Genomic DNA, 16,855 nt, shown 5'->3' with positions numbered 1-16,855 from the left:
CCTAACAATTGGATTTTCTTGATACATTATCCTCTTCCGAACTTAACAAGCATATGTCATATCAAGTTTAATTCACATCATTGATTTTTGACATATGGAATCATCTAGCAAATGCACTTATCATGTGAAAAATATTTTTCGAGAAACATATTTGATGATTCCCTCTTATAAAAGGAAGATATTTTTACATACTAGGATTTGACTCACTTACATAACTTAATCCTTGCAAAAATGAAGTGTGCTTTAATATCTTATCAATTTGAACTTCATATATGGCTTTCCTCCTTCATGTAAAAAGATAACAAATAAAAAGGAAGAAGCAATAAAAGCTATCTCCATGTCATGTTTTCCTCGAGATGTTTGCATAATTGGTATCCTATCACTCACTGTTGGAAAATGACATAAACCAACTTATGGCATCGCACTTATATTTAAAATTTGCTTATATTGTTCTCCTTTTTGTTGACGACAAAGGGGGAGAAATATATGAATTGATGCTATGAACAATGATGCTATGATTGCCAAATTTGCATTATGAACGATATAAGTTCTTGACATCATGTGTTAAGATGTCAAGAACTTATATCGTAATTTTACGCGTTGATATCTTACCATGTGATGAAATGCTACAATTGATAAACACTTGAAATGTTTGCATTATGATATCAAAAGCTTACATCGCAATTTTACATGTTGATATTTGATAATAGCAAACTTGCATGATGATAACAATAGATATTATGTTTTTCATGCAATAAGTTAAAACTTATATCACAAACACTTGATTGTGGTACTTCTCCTTTTTGTTGATGACAAAGGGGGAGAAGTATGTTGATGACATGACATGATGCTTGGATTTTTGAATCCAAGAGTTTCTATCAATATGGCATATTGATAGGGGGAGTTTGTTTAAACTCTGGGAGTTAAGGTTAACTTCGTTTATGATGACATGTTGCTTAGATTTTTGAATCTAAGAGTTTCTATCAATATGGCATATTGATAGGGGGAGTTTGTTTAAACTCCGGGAGTTAAGTTTAACTCCGTCATCAAGTGGTTGTCATCATCAAAAAGGGGGAGATTGTTGAATCTCGTATTTTGATGATGAAACTACTTGATATATGTTTATGATTTAATCTGCGTTTTGAGTGACGCAGGATGCTTCGATCAGGATGAGATAATTAAAGCAGGAAAATCATGTTGTGCCGGAGGAACATGTCAGAAGATTGGACGTCGGGCCGGTGGATCGGTCGACGTATCGATAGAAGGCTTCGGGTCGTGGACTCGGGCATCGGGCCAAGAAGAGCGAGTATTGTGGCAAGGATATCGGAGTTGCGGAGTCAACTGGCCGATTGGGCAATAGGCTGCAGGAAAGGACGATGCGCCGAAGAATCGGACGAAGCTTCGAGGGACCAATGACATGCCGGACAACTTGGTTAATTGCTTAGGATTAATTGTCTCGATCGAAGTTTTTATTTTACATGTGCAGGATTAACTACGATGAAAGTAAGACATGCAGCAGGAGTTTCGCTGGAGTCATGACAATGATCATGTTGGGAGTTCAAGAGCTCGACGGAAGTTCGGACAGTCGTCGGAGGTTTTGCGGGAACAAATCCGAGAAGTCCAGAAGCTTGCCAAAGGAGCTCGTCGGAACTTGCCAAGTGGATCGTCGCAAGTCCAGGAGTTTGCTGGAAGTCCGCAGGAGGATCACCGAGGGTTCGTCAGATGATCGACGAAAGTTCGCCGGAAACTTGCCGGAAGAAGCGATTGACGCACCGGAGCAAGCTGCAGAATATGTCTTAGGAAATAATCATAGTTAGCACATTGATTAAGTTAGAAATGGGAGGTGATCCCATTAGCTTAATCTTGGGGCAATTGGGCCCCTAAAAGAATCAAATTGGGCCGAATGGATTAACCCATTCGGACCCTGATTGCTGTGGGAGGTGCAACCGCCCAAGCTAGGAGGTAGCACCGCCTAGACTATGTCTCCCAGTGAGACTGGGCGGTGCAACCGCCCCAGCCAAGAGGTGGCACCGCCCCGGGCTCAGTCTCCGAGCGAGACTGGGCGGTGCAACCTCTTCTGCCAAGAGGTAGCACCGCTAGAGCTCAAGTTTCGAGCTCTACCAGGCGGTGCAACCTCCCCAGTCAGGCGGTGCAACCGCCCCAGCCAAGAGGTGGCATTGCCCCGGGCTCAGTCTCCGAGCGAGACTGGGCGGTGCAACCTCTTCTGCCAAGAGGTAGCACCGCCAGAGCTCAAGTTTCGAGCTTTGCCAGGCGGTGCAACCTCTCCAGTCAAGCGGTGCAACCGCCTGAGCTCGGTCTTCGAGCTCTGGCAGAGAGGTGCAACTGCCCCTGACAGAGGTGGCACCGCCCAGAGGCTCAGTCTTCGAGCTCTGCCAGGCGGTGCAACCGCCCTAGTCAGGAGGTACAACCGCCTGATCCCGGAATTCCGGGAATTGATAGATTTGAGCTCCAAATTTGAACTGGGTTGGGGCCTATAAATACCCCACCCATTTAGCACTGAAAGCATAGAACACACACTCGAAATCTTGCTGTCTTTCTGTGGTTCTTAGAGCTCAAAACTGCTAGTTCTCCTCTTTCTGTTCTTCAAAGTTTGAGTTGTAAAGAGAGGAGAGAAAACTACTGTAAGGGTTGTCTCCTAAGCCCGTCAAAAGGAGTGAATCTGTAAGAGGGTGGTTGGCCTTCGCCTATTGAAGGAAGGCCTCTAGTTGACGTCGGTGGAGGAAGCCAAAAGTGGAGTAGGTCAAGATTGACCGAACCACTCTAAAATCTTGGTTTGCATTTCCTTTGAGCATTTTACCTACACTGCAAACTTCTCAATAGCTTACTGCCCTCTGCGATTTTACGAACGAGTTTCAAGGTTCAGACGTAAATATGCGTTTAGACGTAAATCTACGTTTAGACGTAAATCTGCCTTTTCGTATGATCATCATATTGCATATTGCGTTTACGTTTTGAGCTTTACCATAACTGCACACTGCCTTTATACTTCGGCTTAAACTGCGTCTTATCTAATCAAGTGATTTACTAATCAGCATTTAGACGTAAATCAGTTTCTTCATACGAACGTCGGATTTCAGTTTGCGCCGATATTCTGGTTTTCATCATAGCTGCAAACTGCCTACATAGATTGACTTTAACCTTGCTTAGTATCAACTTTCATACAGAAGTTGTTTTTATCGTTTGAACGCAGCTTTCGATTTTAATCGCAGAAAGTTTTCCGCTGCACTAATTCACCCCCCCTCCCCTCTTAGTGCTCTCGATCCTAACAGTCACAACCCTGCTGTGTGGATCACCACTAGAGAGGACGCTTGACCTCCTTCACCCTCTCCTAAGGATCTGCAAAGAAATAGGGATATACGATCTCCCTAGGTAACACAATCTACTCTATACGCAGTTTTAAGTTTCGCGGATTTTGCGCACCAATCTTCGCACGACGACGAACATCTCTTTGGGAATCGGGGATTTTGTTTTCTTGTTCTTCCGCTATGCATATGATGTCGCCCCCAAGATTTCTTAACAATATCATAGTTAGCATGTAGATTAAGTTAGGAATTGGAGGTGATCCCACTAACTTAATCTGGGGGCAATTGGGCCCTTGATAGACCCAAATTGGGCCGAATGGATCAACCCATTTGGACCAGAATTCCTGCTAGGCAGTGGCACCACCCAGGAGATGATCTCTCAGGAAAGCTGGGTAATGCAACCGCCCAGGTCAGGACATGGCACCGCCTAGGCTTAGTCTCTGAGCGAGACTAGGCGGTGCAACCACCCCAGTCTAGTGGTGGCACCGCCTGAGCTCAGTCTCCGAGCGGGTGGTGCAACCGCCCCAGTCAGGTGGTGGCACCGCTAGAGCTCAATCTCCGAGCTCTGTCAGGCGGTTGTACCGCCCCAGTCAGGAGGTAGTACCGCCAGGACCCCGGAAATCCGGGAGGTGACATTTTTTAGCTCCAAATTCAAACCAGTTTGGGGCCTATATATACTCCACCCTTTCCTGCATGAAAGGGCAACCAAAAGGCACCGAAAATCCAATCTTACTCTATGATTTTTAGAGCTCAAAAGTGTTGTAAAGGCTAGAAGTTCTCCTCCCTCTTTTCTTCCAAGTTTTGATCTTTCAAAAGAGGAGAGAAAAGTTTGTAAGGGTTGTCTCCTAAGCCCATCAAAAGGAGTGAAATTATAAAAGGGTGGTTGGCCTTCACCTATTGAAGAAAGGCCTCTAGTGGAAGTTGGTGACCTCGTCGGAGGAGGAAGCCAAAAGTGGATGTAGGTCAAGATTGACCGAACCACTCTAAAATTATGGTGCTCTCTGGTTTGCATTTCTTCTTGCTGCTTACCTTACTGCAAACCTCCATACGTGCTTTACTTCCTTATTACCTTTGCTGCACTCCTTTACGAACTCACTTTCAAGTTAAGTTTCCAAAAATGATTTTACATTGGAAACGATTTCATCGTATGAACGCAATTTTAATCGTCGAAAGTTTTTCGCTGTACTAATTCCCCCCCCCCCCCCCCCCCCCCCCCTCTTAGTGCTCTTGATCCTAACAATTGGTTTCAAAGCCTGGTATTTCTCATTTCGGATTTACACTCGAGAGAAATGACTCTTCATGGCTTTCTAGAGGGCTTTTCGGTTGTTCGTCCACCGTTGTTTAAAAAATTGGACTACATTTATTGGAAAACTCGAATGAGAGTTTTCTTGATTTATATGAATTTGGATTTATGGAATATTGTTGAAAACAGTTTTCAACTTCTCTCTAAACCGATGAACGAATGGTCAGATTTGGAAACGAAGTATTTTTCTTTAAACGCAAAGGCGAATGCCTTATTTTGTGCTTTGGACAAAAATGAGTTCAATCGGATTTCTACGTGCGAAATGGCTTTTGATATTTGGTGAACACTTGAAATCACGCACGAGGAAACTAGTAGAGTCAAAGACTCGAAAGTTAACATTTTATTGCATGATTTTGAGCTTTTTCGAATGCAACTAAGCGAGACTATAGGCAACATGTACACCCGTTTCACGGATGTCGTCAATAATTTAAGAGTTCTTGGTAAATCTTTTTTGAATTTTGATCTCGTAAGTAAGATCTTAAGATCCGTTCCAAAAAGGTGGGATCCTAAAATAACTACAATACAAGGGATAAAAAATTTAAATTATTTTCCATTAGAAGAATTAATCGGGTCATTAATGACCTATGAAATGACACTTTTAGAATATTTTGAACCCGGTGAGCACTTGAATCACCTTCCAAAGAATAGGAAGGATTTGGAACTCCGGACAAATGAATACCACTTGAGCGATGACTCAAGTGATGAGGACAATGATGAACTTGAACTTCGAACACTAAATCTTAATAAGTTTATTGAACAAAAATCTAAAATAAACAATGAACTTGAAGGGAGGAAGAGACCAAAAAAGAGGAAGGCAACTAAGGATGAATCAAGAACTTCCAAAGGTGAAATGGCGAATTGGGCTTTGACGGGCTTCAACTACAAGGTAAGTAACTCAACTCTCTTGAATTATTTTGAAATTACTTGAAGCTTTTCATGAGTGCTTAATTTAGATAGTAGGAATAGGAAATAAAAAATTATTTTTTATAAATTATATGATGTTTTTCTTTTTAGCATCTTTGAAAAATTAAAAATTTGATCATGAAAAGTATATTGCTAAGGTTTCATGCATGTTATGTTTTGAAATGTTGAATGATGTATGCAACATTAGGGATGATAATTATATGATATGTGATAATGCTTAGGATTAATCCATGCATGTGTATCTTAATAATTTTATGTCATGCATGAGTTTTTGAAGTAAATGTTGATTTGAAACTCTCATTTTAGATTAACATGTTTTTGGTCTAATCATTTTTATGACAAATTAAGATGACATTTTTATGACATATTAAGATGACATAGTGCATGTACATCTATGTATGAATTTATTGATAGTCTTTTGATGATAGATGTTATATCATGTTATGTTTGGTCTTGACGAAACTTATGTTTCGATTTTAAATGATGATACATGTTTTCACAAAAGATTTGAATACCCTCACATGAAATCAATTGTATAAAATGGAAATGAATTTTTTATCCTATTGAGATTAATGAATTTATTTTACCAATCTTGTGAATCTCATGAAAATAAACATGATGAATATTTTGAAAATAAATGAGTATATCATGCATTTGGTCTTAATGATTTCTCTTGAACATACTTTTTGAAATCATACTTGATGATGAATATCAAGATATTAAAAGGATGTTATCATGGAATCATGCTTGATGATTTGTTTTATGAAATTTACCTTTCCGTCTTAAATGTTGACACTTGTTTTATTAAAGGTAAAGGCATGCTTATAAGAAGCAAATCACATGAATAGAAATTTAAAAAAATGAAATGCGATCCTCTATCTTATTGACTTTTCAATAAATCTATGCTTGTCATGTATGAATTTATTGAATGTGACTTTGAGGATGATTTCAGATTTCACAAATGCTTGATTCATACTTATGACATGAGACACATTTTAAATATGAATCATATTCAATGCTTCAATCATGTTATATCTCCCTTAATTTATTTTGTTCTCCTAGATTTATTTACCTAGGAGAATCTTTCGAATGAATGAAATGATACAAATGAATCACTTATCGATATATCTTTTTGAAATATCTTTTTAATGTGATGTTGATAATTTGAGATGCCTGTTGGAATTCATGACATGAGATAATTGAATCCTTGACTTACTCTTTATATGGCTTGAAAATAGATGTTTAAAATCTTGCTTGATGAGTTATTTTATAAGATTTTGCCTTTACGTCTTGAACTTTCATGCTTATCTTGATTTGGCATATAAAGACTAAGGCATGCTTAGATGAAAAAGAATCACTTAAAAAATACTTTTCCCATCTGATCGAGATTAATGCTTTCATGATATTTTATGAATCTCGAAATTGATTTTGATGACTTGATTATGAGTTTCAAGTTAATGATTTGATTTGAATGAGTTTTATCTAAATCATAATATTGATCTTGCAAAATTGGAATCACAAATAATATCTTTTGGTATTCATGAATTGATACTCAAAATATGTAAGTATTGGTATTCATGACTTGAATTTGATTGACACATTGCATGCTTAAATTAATCATTCTCCTATGTTTCAAAAATTCTTTAAATACATTATGTGATGTTTGAAAATTAATTTGCTTTATGATGAATCACAAATCATGACTTGATCTATGATATTGATATATTTTAATCATGATCCTTGGTTATATAATTCTTTTGCTCTATTAAAAAGATTTGTTGAATGAATCATGTCCTTCTTGAATTTTCTTGATATCATGACATGATTTTGTAATATGGCTTGTATAATAATTAAATTTTTTTAGCCATTGATTTCTACCTTCTTTTCGATAATGATAAAGGGGGAGTTAGTTTACTAGCCTGCATATTTCAAAGGAAGAAAAATTTACTAGCTCGATCATTTCATTGAAAGAACTTGCTATCATGAACACTACCAATGAATTGCAAATCTTGCAATCTAAAGAGAAGCAAAGAATTGCTATCTCGAAAGAAGCAAAAAATGCAAAACTTAGAAAACTTGTAATATAATTGCTCTTGCCATGCTTTGTATCAAAAATAGGTTGATATCCTTAAAAGCATCGCATTAAATTTTGTAGTGTATCGCAATGTATCACATATATCGCAAATTAAAATTTTTGAGACTATTATCATATCATGTTTAACAATTGTTGTCTTTCATGACATGATTTCTTTGCATTGTTGTCTTGTATGTATCATGTGATGATTGAAATATTGATTGATGCAAATTCATAGTTTATGTAAAAGTCTAAATCATTAGTTCCTCTCCTTTTCGGCAATGACAAAGAGGGAGAAAGATTGCTAGCTCAAGGCAAATGCCGGCTAGCTTGTAATCTTCCCTTCTTTTTAACAAAAATAAAGGGGAGAAAGCTTTTGCTAGTCAGAACATGCAAAGAAAAGCAAAGTGCAATCTTGCACAAGAAGCAAGTGTTGAATTGCCATGATTGAACTTAAGAATCTTGCTATGCTTTTGTGCTTATATGTTGTGATGAAAATCTAGCTTCATATTACAAAAACTTGCATATCTTTTAAAATAGCTAGAGCTACTTCTCCTTTTGTTGATGACAAAGGGGGAGAAATATATGAATTGATACTATGAGTGCTATATTTGAATGAGAAATATATGAATTGATGCTATAAGTGCCATATTTGAATTTGAATTATGTTAAGATATCAAAAAAAGCTTGCATCGAAATATATGGTAAATTGATGATCGAAATGCTATGATTGCCATATGCCATGTTTGCATCATGTTAAGATATCAAGAACTTGTATCGTAATTTTACTTGCTAATATCTTGCCATATGATGAAATGCTACGATTTGTTGCTAAAATGATGCATGCAATACTTATGCTTTTTATTATGATGTATATGATGTATTGCATATGATGTGAATCATGATTAAAATTGCCATAATTTGAATTCAAGATTTATCTCAATTATAGAATTTTGAAATAAGAATGATTACTCACCTTTGTCACGATTTAGAAATTGACATAAAGGGTCTTCCCTTCTTTAGAAAGGGTCTTCCCTTCTCTTTTACAATGACTAAGGGGGAGATAGCTAGCTTGCACAATTCAAGAAGAAAGCAAAAATTGCACTTCTCAAAAGAGAAGAAATTGCTATCTTGAATATCACTGAGAATTGCTAGCTTGAAATCTCAAGAAAATGCAAGAGTAGGAACTTCTCCTTTTTGTTGATGACAAAGGGGGAGAAGTATGATGTTATGCATAAGTTTATGATGACGTGTTGCAAGTATTCATGATGAATATTGCAATGACTTGAATTCAGTTTAAATTGAAGGTTCTATAAATATGTCATATTGATAGGGGGAGTTTGTTTAAAACCCGGAATTAAGTTTAACTCCGTCATCAAGTGGTTGTCATCATCAAAAAGGGGGAGATTGTTGAATCTCGTATTTTGATAATGAAACCACTTGATATGTGTTTGTGTTTTAATCTGCGTTTTGAGTGACATGGGATGCTTCGATTAGGATGAGACAATTAAAGCAGGAAAAATCATGTTGTACCAGAGGAACATGTCAGAAGATTGGATGTCGGGCCGGTGGATCGGTCGACGTATTAACAGAAGGCTTCGGGCCGTGGACTCAAGCATCGGGCCAAGAAGAGTGGGTATTGTTCCAAGGATATCGGAGTTGCGGAGTCAACTGACCGATTGGGCAATAGATTAAGTATGATGTTATGTATAAGTTTATGCATAAGTTTATAATGACGTATTGCAAGTATTCATGATGAATATTGCAATAACTTGAATTCAGTTTGAATTCAAGGTTCTATCAATATGGCATATTGATAAGGGGAGTTTGTTTAAACTCCGGGAGTTAAGTTTAACTCCGTCATCAAGTGGTTGTCATCATAAAAAAGGGGGAGATTGTTGAATCTCGTATTTTGATAACGAAACCACTTGATATGTGTTTATGTTTTAATCTGCGTTTTGAGTGACGCAGGATGCTTCGATCAGGATGAGACAATTAAAGCAGGAAAAATCATGTTGTGCTAGAGGAACATGTCAGAAGATTGGACGTCAGGCCATTGGTGTAATATCCCATTAGTCCCACATCGGAAGTGGGGAATGTGTGTGATTAACTTATAAGGGCCTGATGAGTGTACTACGAAACTTCCCGCTTAAGCATTTTGGTCCGCCGTTGAGGACCAAAATGGAGTTATTGGCCAGTTAACTCATCAGTCCCGGGTCGTGACATTTGGTATCAGAGCCGACCTAGCATTAGGGCAGGGTGAGAGGGCTGTAGTAGGAAAGGGCTACCCGTGGATGGAGTCAGAGAACTCATCACGGTGTGGAGCCACCACTGAGTTAAACCTCACATGCACTATGCTAGGGTTCGATCTGGGTTATGTTCGACCTTGACGAGGACGTCGAGCTAATTGGGTTGGGGATAGTGTAATATCCCATTAGTCCCACATCGGAAGTGGGGAATGTGTGTGATTAGCTTATAAGGGCCTGATGAGTGTACTACGAAACTTCCCGCTTAAGCATTTTGGTCCGCCGTTGAGGACCAAAATGGAGTTATTGGCCAGTTAACTCATCAGTCCCGGGTCGTGACAAGTGGATTGGTCGACGTATAGACATAAGGCTTCGGGCCGTGGACTCGGGCATCGGGCCAAGAAGAGCAGGTATTATGCCAAGGATATCGGAGTTGCGGAGTCAACTAGCCGATTGGGCAAAAGATTAAGTATGATGTTATGCATATGTTTATGCATAAGTTTATGATGACGTGTTGCAAGTATTCATGATGAATATTGCAATGACTTGAATTCAGTTTGAATTCAAGGTTCTATCAATATGGCATATTGATAGGGGGAGTTTGTTTAAACTCCGGGAGTTAAGTTTAACTCTGTCATCAAGTGGTTGTCATCATCAAAAAGGGGGAGATTATTAAATCTCGTATTTTGATGATGAAACCACTTGATATGTGTTAATGTTTTAATCTTCATTTTGAGTGATGTACATTTTGAGTGATGTAGGATGCTTCAATCAGGATGAGACAATTAAAGAAGAAAAAATCATGTTGTGCTGGAGGAACATATCAGAAGATTGGATGTCGAGCCGGTGGATCGGTCGACGTATCGGCAGAAGGCTTTGGGCATCGGGCCAAGAAGAGCAGGTATTGTGCCAAGGATATCGGAGTTACAGAGTCAACTGGCCGATTGTGTAATAGGCCGCAGGAGAGGACGATGCGTCGAAGAATCGGACGAAGCATCGAGAGACCAATGACATGCCGGACAACTTGGTTAATTGCGTAGGATTAATTATCTCGATCGAAGTTTTGTTTTACATATGCAGGATTAACTATGATGGAAGTAAGACATGCAGCAGGAGTTAGGTCGGAGTCAAGACAATGATCACATTGGGGGTTCGAGAGTTCGACGGAAGTCCGGACGGTCGTCGGAGGTTCTGCGGGAACAAATCTGAGAAGTCTAGGAGCTTGCCAAAGAAGCTCATCGGAACTCACCAAGTGGATCATTGCAAGTCCAGGAGTTTGCCGGAAGTTCGCCAGAGTATCGTCGAAGGTTCTTCGGATGTTCGCCGGAAGTTCGCCAGAAGCTTGCCGGAAGAAGCAATTGATGCACCGGAGCAAGTTACAGTAAATGTCTTAAGAAATATTTTAGTTAGCATATAGATTAAGTTAGGAATGGGAGGTGATCCCATTAACTTAATCTAGGGGCAATTGGGCCCTTGATAAACCCAAATCATGCCGAATGGATCAACCCATTCGGACCAAAATTCCTGCTAGGCAGTGGCACCGCCTAGGAGATGATCTCCCAGGAAAGCTGGGTGGTGCAACCGCCCAGGTCAGGCGGTGGCACTGCCTGGGCTCAGTCTCCGAGCGAGACTGGGCGGTGCAACCGCCCCAGTCAAGCGGTGGCACTGCTAGAGCTCGATCTCTGAGCTCTGATAGGCGGTTGTACCGCCCCAGTCAGGAGGAGGTACCGCCAGGACCCCGGAAATCTGGGAGGTGACATTTTTGAACTCCAAATTCAAACTAGTTTGGGGCCTATATATACCCCCACCCTTTCCTGCATGAAAGGGCAACCAAAAGACACCAAAAATCCAATCTTACTCTGTGATTTTCAGAGCTCAAAAGTGTTGTAAAAGCTATAAGTTCTCCTCCCTCTTTTCTTCCAAGTTTTGATCTTTCAAGAGAGGAGAGAAAAGTTTGTAAGGGTTGTCTCTTAAGCCCGTCAAAAGGAGTGAAACTGTAAAAGGGTGGTTGGCTTTCGCCTATTGAAGGAAGGCCTTTAGTGGAAGTCGGTGACCTCGTTGGAGGAGCCAAAAGTGGATGTAGGTCAAGATTGACCGAACCACTCTAAAATTACGGTGCTCTCTGGTTTGCATTTCTTCTTGCTACTTACCTTACTGCAAACCTCCATATGTGCTTTACTTCCTTATTACCTTTGCTGCACTCCTTTACAAACTCGCTTTCAAGTTAAGTTCCAAAAAATGGTTTTACATCGGAAATGATTTCATCGTACGAACGTAATTTTAATCGTCGAATGTTTTTCGCTGCACTAATTCACCCCCCCCCCCCTCTTAGTGCTCTTGATCCTAACACCTTCTTCTCTTCCAGCTATAGCTGCCACCGCCGCAGCCCGTGCCTCTTCTTCTTTCCCTTCTCTTCTTCTCCTCTTCTTCCCCTTTCCTCCCCAATGCACGGCGCCTCCTCTCCTTTGTTTCCTCCTACGGGAAATAGAGGTGCCACAGCCACCTCTTCCCTCGTCATCTTCTCTTCTTCTCCTCTTCTTCCCTTCTCCTCCCCAATGCCACACATCCTCTCCTCTGTTTCCTCCTACGGGAAACAGAGGCATTGTAGCCCTAGTTGCTTCCACCTCTCTCTCTCCTCTCCATCTTCCCTCTCTTCTCCTTCTCCTTCTTCTTTTTTCCTCTTCTTTGTCTTCTTCTCTTCTTCTTCCCTTCTCCTTCTCGATGCCTCTCACCTCCTCGCTACAGCCTTTGCCACAACCACTCTGCCTCTTTTTTTCTTCTTCCCTTTCTTCTCCCTCTTCTTCTTCTCTTCTTCTCCTCTTCTTCCCTTCTTCTCCCCAATGCCCCCACAGCTTCTCTCTCTGTGGGCGTGGGAAATAGAGAGCGTGGGGAGGTGGTGGGACAAAACCGCCACACCCTTCTTTATTATTATTTTTTTCAACCTAACAGTTTAGTCCTTGAAATTTCTATATTTACATATAGATCTTTACAAATAATCTTTGTTTTTCAAAAGTGATGGATATTACAACTATCGCCTGCAGCACTGATACTAGACGGTACCATCGCCTGACACAGTCTGGAAGACTATGTCTAGGTGGTACCACAACCTAGATTAGCAGTACCACCGCTTGACATTGGGCAGTACCATCACCTAGTTTGGCGATACTACCGTTTGACACGGTCTCAGAGACTATTTTGGAGACTGAGCTATAGGTGGTTGCTAGTCATAGGTGCCCAGCAAGCCAATCACGTGAGTGATGGCATGTGTGACTTGATATAGAATCTTTTTGCTTATTATATTTTGGCGTATATCACTTTATAACTATTGCATAAATGCATACATATATTGTGATGTCCTTGGACTTGTGCAATGGGAATCGGATCGTGATGAGATCACGATAATGAGATCGATTCACCTTTAAACACATATCCTAAATAATATAGGTCATAAGTTACTCGAGAGGGACATCGTGATAACCGGACAGACTGGTGTGCTGTATACCCATCCATATGATGGATGCAGCTGGTCTCATAGCTGCTCGTGTAGGGACACTAGGGATATAGTACAGGTGCTCATTGGAGAATGAGTTCACTGATTGATCCGCTTACGGAATGTTGGATGGTTGATTATGCCTTATTGTCAAACAGCGATTCCGTAGTCCTAGTGGTGTATCTGGTCCTTAGACTTGAGACACCAAGGATGTCCTATATGAGTGCTCCACTCTTTGATACCAGACTTATAGGTTTGGCTGTCCTAGATCTAGTACAGCTGGCCATTGGGAGTGGTAGTCGACCTTACGAGGGCTATTGAGTGTTGATAGAGGATCATCCACTCTCAGCATCATGAGAGGAATATCTCATGTGTTCTTGCTCAGACAAATCCCTGGCCAGGGTCATTCGGGTTGAGAGAGAAAGAGTTCTCCGGGAGAATCCGATTAGAGCGAGACTCGAGTAGAAACTGTATGGGTCTGACAACACCATGCTCGATATACGGTCTTTGGGATATTAGATGGATGAGGGATTATAGGTACACGGTAACTAAGGACAGACAGGTCCAATGGATTGGATTCCCCTGTATCGTCTTGGGACTACGGCGTAGTGGCTTAGTACTTCCGTAGTCGATGAGTCAAGTGAATTATTATAGAGATAATAATTCACTGAGTTAGAAGGAGTTCTGACAGGTATGACTCATGGCCAGCTCGATATTGGGCATAGAGGGTCACACACATATGGTAGGCATTGCGATGAGTAGAGGTTCAGATATGAGATATCCGACGGAGCCCTTGTCTTATTGGATGTATCCAATACCCACTATGGGAGGACCCATTAGGGTTTGATAGGGGACCTCTATAAATAGGAGGGATTCAGAGCCTCATAGGCTAGAGCCTTTGCTTGCCTTTCCTATTCTCCTCTTCCTCTTCACCTCAGAGCAGGCCTGGAGTCTTGAGGAGCGTCGTCGCAACCCTGCTGTGTGGATCACCGCTAGAGAGGAGGACGCTTGACCTCCTTCACTCTCTCCTAAGATCTGCAAGGAAACAGGGATATACGATCTCCCTAGGTAACACAACCTACTTTATATGGAGTTTTAAGTTTCGCGGATTTTGCGCACCAATCTTCGCACGACGACGAACATCTCTTTGGGAATCGAGGATTTTGTTTTCTTGTTCTTCCGCTGCGCATGTGATGTCGCCCCCAAGATTTTCCAATAGTGGTATCAAGGCCAGGTTGTTCGTACGAATAATTAGTTTTGAACTGCGTGTGTTGTGTTTAGGAAGAATATTGACGTCAAAATCGTTGACGCAAAAGCGAGAAAGGGCAGCAATAGTTGCTGCCCTCGATCTGCTTACAGCAGGCTTGCTACCGGCGGGGCTGGCAGCCCACGGGCAGAGGCGCCGCAGGGCAGCGACGCGCGACGCCTGCCGCCGCTGCTCCCGTGGGCGAACCGCCCCCCCCCCCCCATAGGGGCGGCCGCCCGGCGGGACAGCACCGCCTGCGGAGGCAGCGGCGCCCGAAGGGGGCGCCCACCCGCAGCGACATCGCCGCCAGCGGGCGTGCCGCTTGCAGGCGAGGGCAGTGCCCTCGCCCCGCCGCACAGGCCGCCGCCGGCAGGGTGGCGGCGGCGGCAGTAGCGAAAGGGGGAAAGGGCATTAGGGTTTTCTGGGTAAAAGATAGTTTTGCCCCTCGAAATTTGAGAATTCCAGTTTCTGTCTTTTGTCCAAATTATGAAAATACCCCTATAAATTTAGAAATTCCCTACATGTCCCTGATTTCAGAAAATATTAATTAATTAAAAGGTTTAGTTGATTATTATTTTTATTATTATCTAGTAGTCCTACATAATGATGATTATTTATACATGTGATGTATGATGTGTGGACGGATGATCATGGATCGTGTGATGTGTGTACTTGTGATTATTATTATTGAGGTCTGCGAGCCTCCATTATATTTCTCGTTTATTGTCGGGTCTGCGTGCCTATGATTAAGTTGTAATCACATGAGGAGGCACAGCGGGAGCGTGGATGCGATAGCGGGACTCACGAGAAGGACGATCGCGATGCATGAAGATGCATCAAGATGTTGACGGAACCGACGAGGACGAGATGGACGATCACAGGGCATGGAGATGCACCGTTGCACACATAGATCTTGATATGAGTGATTAGGCCTACTGGCTCGGGCCTAATCACATTAGGTTATGGTCCATGATCATCTGGTGTAATTGATTATACACATACTAGATAAGTATATATATTTGCATGCAATGTAGATATATATTAAATATGTATATGTGTGACATGTCATATTAAGAGACCAAATCTTAGAAACATCTCTCGATAATATTAAGTCGGTAAATGTGAGGCAATTAGATTGACCCACGTGGCCTTCTATCGTTATAAGTAGGAACCGATTCCCGGTGTAGGTTGAGTTGGTCGAGTCCCTCGAGACTCACCTATATCGCGATTCGTTATCTTGCTTACGACATAGAGATGTCACCGGTGACCTGAGGGCATGGTATACTTGGTCGAGTCCCTTGAGAGTATATCATCAAATCAGACTCATCTTGTAATGAAGGTGTTGACTTAACCGAGCATCATGGTTGGTCGAGTCCCTCGAGGCCATGGTGATTCGGAGGCCGAACAGGACGGGAATCACAAGGAGTTGTGATCGGCAAGAGTTGCCTACCTTTTAGGCTTAGTGTGATTGGTCGAGTCCCTCGAGGTTATACTAAGACACTGATTGGATCCTGATCCCCACTAGAAGTCTGCCGGAGACTTCCGTTTCACGTGCTGAGGGTGTCGCGTGGCTCGCTAGTAAAATAGTGGGAGCATATTAAGATAGAAGTCCATATCTTGATAGTTTATTTCTTACAAAATCTGCATGTTATTCATTTCTGCTGCATCTTTATTTTCAGAAAATGTCGCTTTCAAATCGCTTACGTGACATACTTGATGTCAACCGCCTCACTAGTCCAAATTATACGGATTGGCTTCGTAACTTGAGAATTGTTCTCACAGCGGAGAAAATCGTGTACGTCCTTGATACAGTGATGCCTACGCCCGAAGAAGGGGCAAGCGAGGATGAGATCGCTCGCTACGTGAAGTACATTGATGACTCCACTCTTGCTCAGTGTTATATGTTGGGCTCTATGACTCCTGAGTTATAGAGACAACATGAAAAGATGGATGCCAGATCCATTCTCCTACATGTCCACAAATTGTTTGAGGAATAGGAAAGGACTCAGCGATATGAGATATCCAAGAGCCTCTTCCGCGCTAGGATGACTGAGGGTACACCGATTCAGAACCATGTCCTAAAGATGATTGAGTGGATAGAGAAACTCACAGGTCTAGGAATGGTCCTAGAGGATAACTTGTGTGTGGACATTGTACTTCAGTCCCTACCAGATTCCTTTTCATTTTTCATAATGGATTTTAATATGAACAAGCTTGAAGTGACTCTCCCAAAGCTCCTCAATATATTG

Source organism: Musa acuminata, chromosome BXJ3-4, assembly GCF_036884655.1.
Source record: "Musa acuminata AAA Group cultivar baxijiao chromosome BXJ3-4, Cavendish_Baxijiao_AAA, whole genome shotgun sequence".
Lineage (NCBI taxonomy): Eukaryota > Viridiplantae > Streptophyta > Magnoliopsida > Zingiberales > Musaceae > Musa > Musa acuminata.
The sequence above is the reverse complement of the archived record's forward strand: the minus strand, read 5'-3'. Positions refer to the sequence as shown.